Source organism: Phalaenopsis equestris, unplaced genomic scaffold (assembly GCF_001263595.1).
Source record: "Phalaenopsis equestris unplaced genomic scaffold, ASM126359v1 Scaffold000002, whole genome shotgun sequence".
Classification (NCBI taxonomy): Eukaryota; Viridiplantae; Streptophyta; class Magnoliopsida; order Asparagales; family Orchidaceae; genus Phalaenopsis; species Phalaenopsis equestris.
Window position 1 is genome coordinate 25002877 of NW_018164444.1, and position 8537 is coordinate 25011413.

Genomic DNA, 8537 nt, shown 5'->3' on the forward strand with positions numbered 1-8537 from the left:
ATAAGATTCAAGAAAGTCCAAACTTGTTTAATAAGATTCAAGAAGCCCAAATATTAAGAAACTTTATTAAGAAACTTAAATTTATATCTGTGAGAGTATTTGATAAAAGCAAATATTTGAGAGTTTAGTGGGATTAAGGCTTTGTTGTTGTTGTTGTTGTTGAGAGTATTTGATAAAAGCAGACATAATTAAGATAGGGCTATGGTCAGAAGCAGCAGAGTTCAAGTGTTGGACATTAGATATTGGGAAATAATTGAAAAAAATTTGATTAGCAAAAAAACGATCCAATCTTTGAGATAAAAGGCCGCGACACCAAGTATAAGGGGAACCAAAGTAACCCATATCATACAACCCAGCATCCACGATCTTATCACAAAACCGATTTATGAGGGATTGGTCGCATCCTCTGCCACCCCTCTTCTCAGAGGGTCTCATTATCATGTTAAAATCGCCTCCAACAAACCAGTTCTCCTTAATCCCCTCACCCATAAGCACAAGCTTATCCCAAAGAAGCAATTTATCAGGTAAAAGACAACTAGAGTAGACAAAAGTGACCCACCCTTGAAAGCTATCCATCTTAAAATTAGTAAGCACAAACTGATCATCATCCTCAACAATCGTCAAATTCACTTTAGATTTCCAAAAGATCCAGATTTTATTATTTTTGTTATAATAATGATTGTAATTAGAGAATTTTCCAAAAGTTTTATCCCGATTCACAGAAACTAACGGCTCCAATATAGCAAAAATAACAAGTTTACAAACCCTGCATAAATGTTTGAGTCTATTAAGGGAGATAGGGTCCGCCACTCCCCTAATATTCTAAACCAAAATATTAAACATGGTGTCTCGAGCTTCTCCTTCTAGAGGATTTAGGAGGGGTGTCGAATTGTTCGCCATCAGAATGATACATATAGCTAGGGTTTTGCGGCGATTTTCGGGCGATCTCAGGCGGTTGAAGATGGCGCTCCTTCAGTTGGCTGGTAAGATCTTTCCATCACTTCTAGCGATTTTCGGCGATCTCTAGCTATTCGTACATCATTTTTTTCCCTTTTGCCGTGTAATTTTCGCGTTGATTTAGGTTTCTCGTTTCGAACATGTCGTCAGTTTCCCGAACTTTTGTTGATACTGTTTAGACGGAGGCGGTGGTTCGTCCACACCTTCCTCGGAATTTTTCCCTCAAGTTTTCATGAAACACTCACTGTTTGCGGTGATTATACTTTCATCAAAAAATTAGGCAAAAAAATGGCAAACTCGCTCTTTATGTCACTAAGGACAAAACTTCTGTTCTCACCCCTTCATGTCGTCTTGCCCTCGTTGGTAAATTTACTTATGGCATTCCTAAGGTGGAGATTTTAGAAAAGAGTTTGAAATGTTAAAATTAAAGGGTGGTGGAAGGTTGGTATTATTGATGGTAGACATATTTTCATTCAATTAGCTAATGATGAGGATTACACTCGCCTCTTTGCTAAAAGATTTATGTGGGTGGAGAATAGCTTGATGAAATTTCGAAAATGGTCTATCCATTTTGATCTTAAAGCGGAGTTGCCAATTATCCCGATATGGATTTGTTTCCCAAGGCTAAAACTACATCTTTTTAATCATGAAATACTCTTTTCTCTAGCTGTTACGTATGGGAAACATTTGAAAATGGATCATGCTACTTTTACTATGTCGAGACCATCAAAAGCACGTGTATTGGATGAACGTGATATTACTCAGGTTTTCTGTAATGAAATTTGGATAGGCTCGCAACATTAGGGCTATTTTCAGCCTGTAAAGATAGAAAGACACTCTCCCTATTGTACCCATTGTTCTATGTTTGGGCATCAAAATACTTCATGCTTTAGTCTGAATCCTCAACTCAAAAACAATCCTAATGTGAGACACACTAGCAATCCTGTTAACAATAATGTTGTTGAACCACAGGTTGATCCTATTGGAGTTGAAATTAGAAATGACTCAATTGAAAATTTTGGTACTAATGTTATCTCCACTTTGCAGCCCTTGGGTACGGATACAATTACTAATCGTAATGAGGTCTTTCCTTCACAATTGATTAGTAAAGATGGGCCACAAGAAGCTGAAGCCACACATCTGGATAATACTGTTACACCTAAACATATGCAGAACTCTGAGCATGTGGTGTTAGCTAAAAACTCCGATAATCATAAAGCTAATAGCTATGATGGACACCCACCTCCTATGGGACCAGATGATGTTATGATAAATGAGGAACATGTGGAAACTAGCATTGCTAATAGGCACTCTTCTTTTGCAGGACATGCTAATGACATCGAACACTTCACTTCCCCTAATATCATGGGGAATTCTTCTATAGCTGGAACACAGTTTGATATAAATAATGTTCTTGATAATGCTGCATTAATTTTAAAAAATGAATGGCAAGTACAAAAGTACTCTCGGAAAAAGGCTAAACGTAGCATTGAGTTATCTCGACTCAATGCTAGTAACATTATACAGGAAGGCGTTTATCACTCAAATGGAGAACAGTTTGTTAACTCTACTAGATCTTCTAGAAGGGTTGGCTCACGACATCATGATTAGCATTATGGTGGACCCTAACTCCCTCAGTCGGCTTAAAAACTTGTGCACAGTTCACAATTTACTCATTTTTGCTATTTTGGAGCCTTTTGTTCATGTGAATAAGCACAAGATCCTTAACAAATTCAAAGGCTATCGCTCTTATTGCAACGTTAACAACAAAATTTGAGTTTTTTGGAGGCTCATTATTAATTTTTCTGTTATTGAGGATGAGGATCAATACATTCTAACTCAAATTTGTTTTGATGCTTTTCAAGGGTGGGGCACCTTTGTTTACTCTAGCTCTATTATGCATGAAAAAAATTTGCTTTGGCAGAAATTAGAGACTATGGGAAGTATTATCAGGAGATTTCAATATGATAATGAAACCGATGGAAAGAAAAGGAGGGGGCAGAGTGGAGCTAGCTCTTATAAATCGTTTTTCTAACTCTTTGTCAAATGCAGGTCTTTATGATTTGGGCAATGTTGGTTCTCCTTACACTTGGAGTAGGGGTTTTCTTTATAAAAAACTGGATCGTTTCTTGGCTAATTCGGCTTTCATAAGCTATTTTTCAATTGTGAAGGTGCAACATTTGAGTCATGTCACTTCTGATCATAATCCTATTATGCTCACTTTGACTTTCACTGTCAAGCCAACCATTTCTAGGTTTAAATTTCTTAATGTCCGGACTTCACATGCTACTTTTCTTGATTTGGTGAAGCAAGCTTGGAATTATGATGGTGCTGGGACTCATTGGTTTGTATTGTGGCAATTGCATAAGAAAGTGGATGCACACCTTATTAAATGGAATTATCAAGTCTTTGGTAATGTTCATAAAAAAGTTAAGGACGCTCAAAATATAGTGGATTCTTTGGAAGCTCAAGTAGATGCTTCTCCTCATTCGATGGATAATGCTGCTCAAGCTCATTTAGATCTTTTGGATGCTATTGCTTTAGAGGAAAACTTGCTAAAGCAGAAAGCTAATGACTCTTCTTTTGTTGTTGGGGATAGAAATACTAAATATTTTCATGCTACCCTTAAGCATAGAAGAAACATCAATAATATCTTAAAAATTAAAAAAACTGATGAGAGCATTTTAACTGATTTGAAAGAGATTGGTGATAGTGCTGTTAGCTACTGCATTGAACTCTTTCACACTTCTACCCATACTGCACCTGTTGATCCCACTTATTTTAAGAATGACTATGATTATGCTAATAATCTTAGTTTGGTTTATCCTTCTGATGAACATGAAATCTTGAATGCTTTCAAATCTATATGCCCCAATAAAGCCCCGGGCCCTGATAGCTTTTCTTCGGCTTTCTATATGCATGCTTAGGAGGTTATTAAGAAGGAAATTATTTTTGCTATCCAAAGTTTTTTCCTTGGCAGCAATCCTGGAAAATATTTCACCTCGGCTCTTATTGTTCTTATTCCTAAAGGTAATGACAAGATCACTTGGGATAATTTTCGGCCTCTCTCTCTCTTACCATGGTGATATCTGAAGTTATAAGCAAGATTATTGTTAGCAGATTGCAGCCTCATCTCAATCACATCATTGCTGAGCAGCAGTCTGCTTTCATAAATGGCAGAGATATTACTGACAATATTCTTTTAGTTCAAGAAATGATTGAAGAACTGAATAAAAAGTGCAGAGGGGACAACATGGTCCTCAAACTTGACATCAAGAAAGTTTTCGATACTATTAGTTGAGACATTATTCATTTTAAATATTCTGCAAGCCAAAGGTTTTAAACAGGATTTCTGCTCCCTCATACTTAAATGGCTGTCCAATAATAGCTATAGTGTGATGGTCAATGGTGAAACCCGTGATTTTTTTCTGCTGGAAGGGGTATCAAGCAAGGAGATCCTCTCTCTCCCATAATTTTCATAATTGCATTTGATTATCTATCCCGTTTTATCAACAAGATGCATGATGAGCGACCTTATCTTCAATTCTCCCACAAGTCTAAAATTATTGTGAGCTATCTTGCTTATGCAGATGATGTCATATTGTTTTTAAATGCTAGTAAACAAGCTATCAAAGCTACTATGACTATGTTAAAAGACTTTCAAAATGCTTCTGGGATGATGTTTAATTTGGCTAAGTGCTCTATAAATTTTGGTAAAGGTGTTCCTCCCAATGCTGTTGTTTGGGCTTCTAATTATACTGGATGCAAAATCTTTAAACTTCTTATAAAGTATCTTGGGGTCAACATTCTCAGAGGTAGAATTAAGCAAACTTAGATGGATGAGGTTATTGATAAAATTAAACTCAGGATTAATGATTGGAAAAACATCTTCCTTTCTAATGGGGGTAGGCTTACTTTATTGAAAAGTGTTCTTTGCACTCTGCCTCTCTACATGATGCAGGTTTTTAAAACCAAAAAGAGTACTCAAAGGATTCTTGAAAATATGTTTAATAAATTCCTTTGGAAGGGCACTAGAACTACTAAAAGTTGGGCTACGTAGCACTATGCTTGTAAACCTCTTTCTGCTGGAGGGCTTGGTTTCAAAATGTTGCAGCACACTATGGATATTAATGTGTAAACTCTAGTTCAAAGGGAGAGTCTCTGTGGGCTAAATATATGAAACATAAATACTGCAAAACTTCACATCCTTCCATTGTTAATTGGAGAGTGGGAGACTCTAGACTTTGGAAAGCCATTATTGTTGCTCGTGTGGTTGCTTCTCATTTCATGTTTTGGGAAATTGGGGATGGTAATATTTTCTTTTGGAAGGATGATTGGGGTCTCTCTACATTTTCTAATTTACACACTTATGATTATGATGTTAATCTACTGGTCTCTGATTGCTGGATTAATGGTGAATGTAATCTTGATATGTTGAATTCTTTAATTGGTGAAATTGCTCCTGCCATAGCTCATTTTTTGTTAAATCACAAGATAAAGCTCTTCCTTTATGGAAGAATCATACTAGCACTTCTGTTACTAAATAACTTTATTCAAATCTTTACTCTTTTAACCCATGGAAATGACATGTTTTCAATCCATGGAAATGACATATTTATATTTGGCATAAACTTATTTCTCATTCTATATGATACTTTCACAAGTTACTTCCTCTTAAGTTACTTCCTCTTGATGATATTATGAAGTTAAAAGGGCTGAAACTTGCTTCATATTGTTACAACTGCCAAAAAGATGTTGAATTTTTGAATCATCTATTCTTTGAGTGCCCTTTCGCTAAAGAGGTTTGACATCGTATTGGGTGTTTTTTTGGGATCCATTGGCCTAATAATCTAAATTTTAAATCTGCTATTGAGACTTGGAAGGGTTTTGATCCCTCTTTTGACAAACATTTTTGTTTCCCTGTTATTGTTTTATGGTTTATTTGGATGACAAGAAACAGTCATAAATATGAAGATACTGGTCACAACCCCTCTATCACTACCATCTTTGCGGTTGCATATTTAAAAAAAGCATGGAATTCCTCCTTTGGACATGATGCTAATCCAACTACTGGGGATAAGAGTAGGAAACCCATTTTGATCAAATGGGCACCACCCCCCATGGTTGGTATAAGTTTAATGTTGATGGGAGCTTTTCTAATGCCTATACGGGTATGGGAGGGATTATCAGAGATGCATATGGAAAATGTATAGCTTATTTTGCATCGCCTTGTATTGCTAACTCTGCACTGGAGGCTAAAACTGCTGCGGTGTTTGCTGCTCTTCATATGGTTACATCTTTAAATTTAATGGGTATTGTGGTGGAAACTGATTCGAAACTCTTGTTTAATATTATTTTGACTAAGATTAAACCCCCGTGGTGTATCATTGGCTTGCTGAACAAAATCAGATTAACTATTGAAAGATATCACTTAAATATTTGCTTTATTTGCTTTATTTTTACTTATAGAGAAGGGAATCAATCTGCGGATTGGTTGGCCAAATGGAGATTGCAAAATGCTATTGCTGGTAATACCCCTCCCTCTTTCTTGCATAAACTTATTAAAAATGATTTGGATGCCCTGTTTGTTCGATTTTGAGAAGCTGGTCCTATTTTTGGACACATTTGTGATTTTTCTGGGTCTGGCTTTCGTTTTTTGGGTTACTCTATTTCTGATTTATTTGAAGATGGTTCTCAACATTTTATTAGGCCTTCTTCTTTGGGTTTTAAAGTTGGAAGGTATTCTACTTTTTCTTAAGATTAAGGATATGGGAGCCAGGCTCTGGACTTTTATGGGAAAAACTCTGTGCTTTCAGAAGTGATTATCTTTTTGTATTTATTATCTTTCCTCTGGGCTTTGGTCTCTCAGTTTTGTTCCTATAAGGAAGAATTTTACTGCCTTTATATGTTGGGTGGGGGCTATTAGTCATACTTTTGGCTCTATTAAAGTATGAGCTTATTGGTAACATATTGGAGCTTGGTAAGATTGGTGATTGCTGCATCAATAATTTCCTATATGTGGGTTGCATTTTTTGGCCCCACGGACAGGGCTAATATATATATTGTCTAATGGGACTATGTTCCACTGGCTGGGTATTGAATTTGGAATTTGAAGCATTTTTCTTACTGATAAGCAATATTGTGATCTGCTTTAATCGTAAAGCTGGCTTCTACCCTTGCGGCACTTATTGGGGTTTTCAGATTATGAACACTGATTGCCATTACTTGTTCTGGTGGCTCTTTGCACAACAAATTACTTATAATATTTACTTGTTTATTGTGGCTCACGGCTTATGATACAATTATTTGGGCTTATTTTGTTAAGCTTACGGTGTATTTTTGGTGGAGTCACATGGGTGTGAAAAGGGTTATTCTGAGGTTTCTTTTTTCAATGCACAGTTGGTATGAATGTTTCATGATAAATGTTTGGAAGGATTTTGTTGCTGAAGTGGTTTCTCATGAAATTCTTTTACACTCAAATGCTTACTATCACTTCAATTTTTATAGGAGTTACATTTGCATTGATATTTGGTTTGACAGTGGTCGTATTCCTTGGCATGGGCAACGCTTGATTCGAAGTTTGAGTGGTATGGAGTTTATTTTGGACTGGCATTTATGGTTTGATGTTGGATTTCATTGCTACACAGATTTTAATTTTGGCCTGTTTATTTGCGAGCTCGTTGGTAGAATGTTTTGGATTGGCATATTGTTGAATATTGCCTTAGCTTTGATTTTATCCCACAGGGACAGCTTCAGGGGCCAGTTTGCTATTAGCATTGCGGTTTCTATTACTTTTGTACCTCCTTTCACTTGCTGCATTGGGGTTCATGTTTTTCTTATTGATTACAATAGTCCTTTATCTCTCATCCTCACGGTTTTTGGGGCTCTGGGCTTCTTTGGAAGTTTTCATACAGATTTCTGGAGATGTGGATTGCATATGCTTGATGCCCGTACTGCCTACTTATGGTTATACCATGGAATAAGGTTGTTGATTATTACTGATGCATACATTGATCGATTTGCAAGTGTTGGCAGGAACCGCTGGATATATCATGGACTAAGCTCTTTTGATTTTAACAAATTTTACTTTAGTTTTGGTATTGGAAATTGGTATACATGTAAATTTTGGTATACTTCTTTTGTTGGTATACTCTTGGGACTTCACATGTATTTCCTATTTTTTTGCGTGGTATTGTATTGCGGACAGTGGAACCCATACTCTTGGGACTTCACGTGTATTTCCTGTTTTTTTTGCGTGGTATTGTATTGCGGACAGTGGAACTCCTAGGATTTGATTTTTCTGTTTTATCAGTAGTTGGGGAACTATCCCTCCTCTTTTTTGTACATTTTTAATTATTGACGCGTAAGGAGCCACGAGCTGCTCTTTTAATCAATATATATATATTAAAGGTGAAATTGATATTTAGTCCAGTGGGCACCAAATATCGATTCACCCAAAGGGTTGAAAACCCTGGTGTGCTTACTCCTGGTTTGAAGAACCCGTGCCACGAGATTTGAACTTCGACCCGAGGGACTTACGCCAGAGGCTGCACCAATAAGCGAGGTCATTCGCGCGCGCG

General features: G+C 36.7%; 1 protein-coding gene across 4 annotated transcripts in view; it reads left to right on the forward strand.

Annotated features, from left to right (window-relative positions):
• LOC110022214 (calcineurin B-like protein 7) overlaps nt 1-8537 on the forward strand; it is a 51638-nt gene that overhangs the window by 16524 nt on the left and 26577 nt on the right. The window contains exon 2 of one of the 4 annotated variants that reach the window (XM_020721061.1): nt 7465-7544. The exons of the other annotated variants lie outside the window; for them this stretch is intronic. The gene's annotated coding sequence lies outside the window, so the exon portion shown is untranslated. The remainder of the gene's footprint in view (nt 1-7464; nt 7545-8537) is intronic. 4 annotated transcript variants of the gene reach the window in all.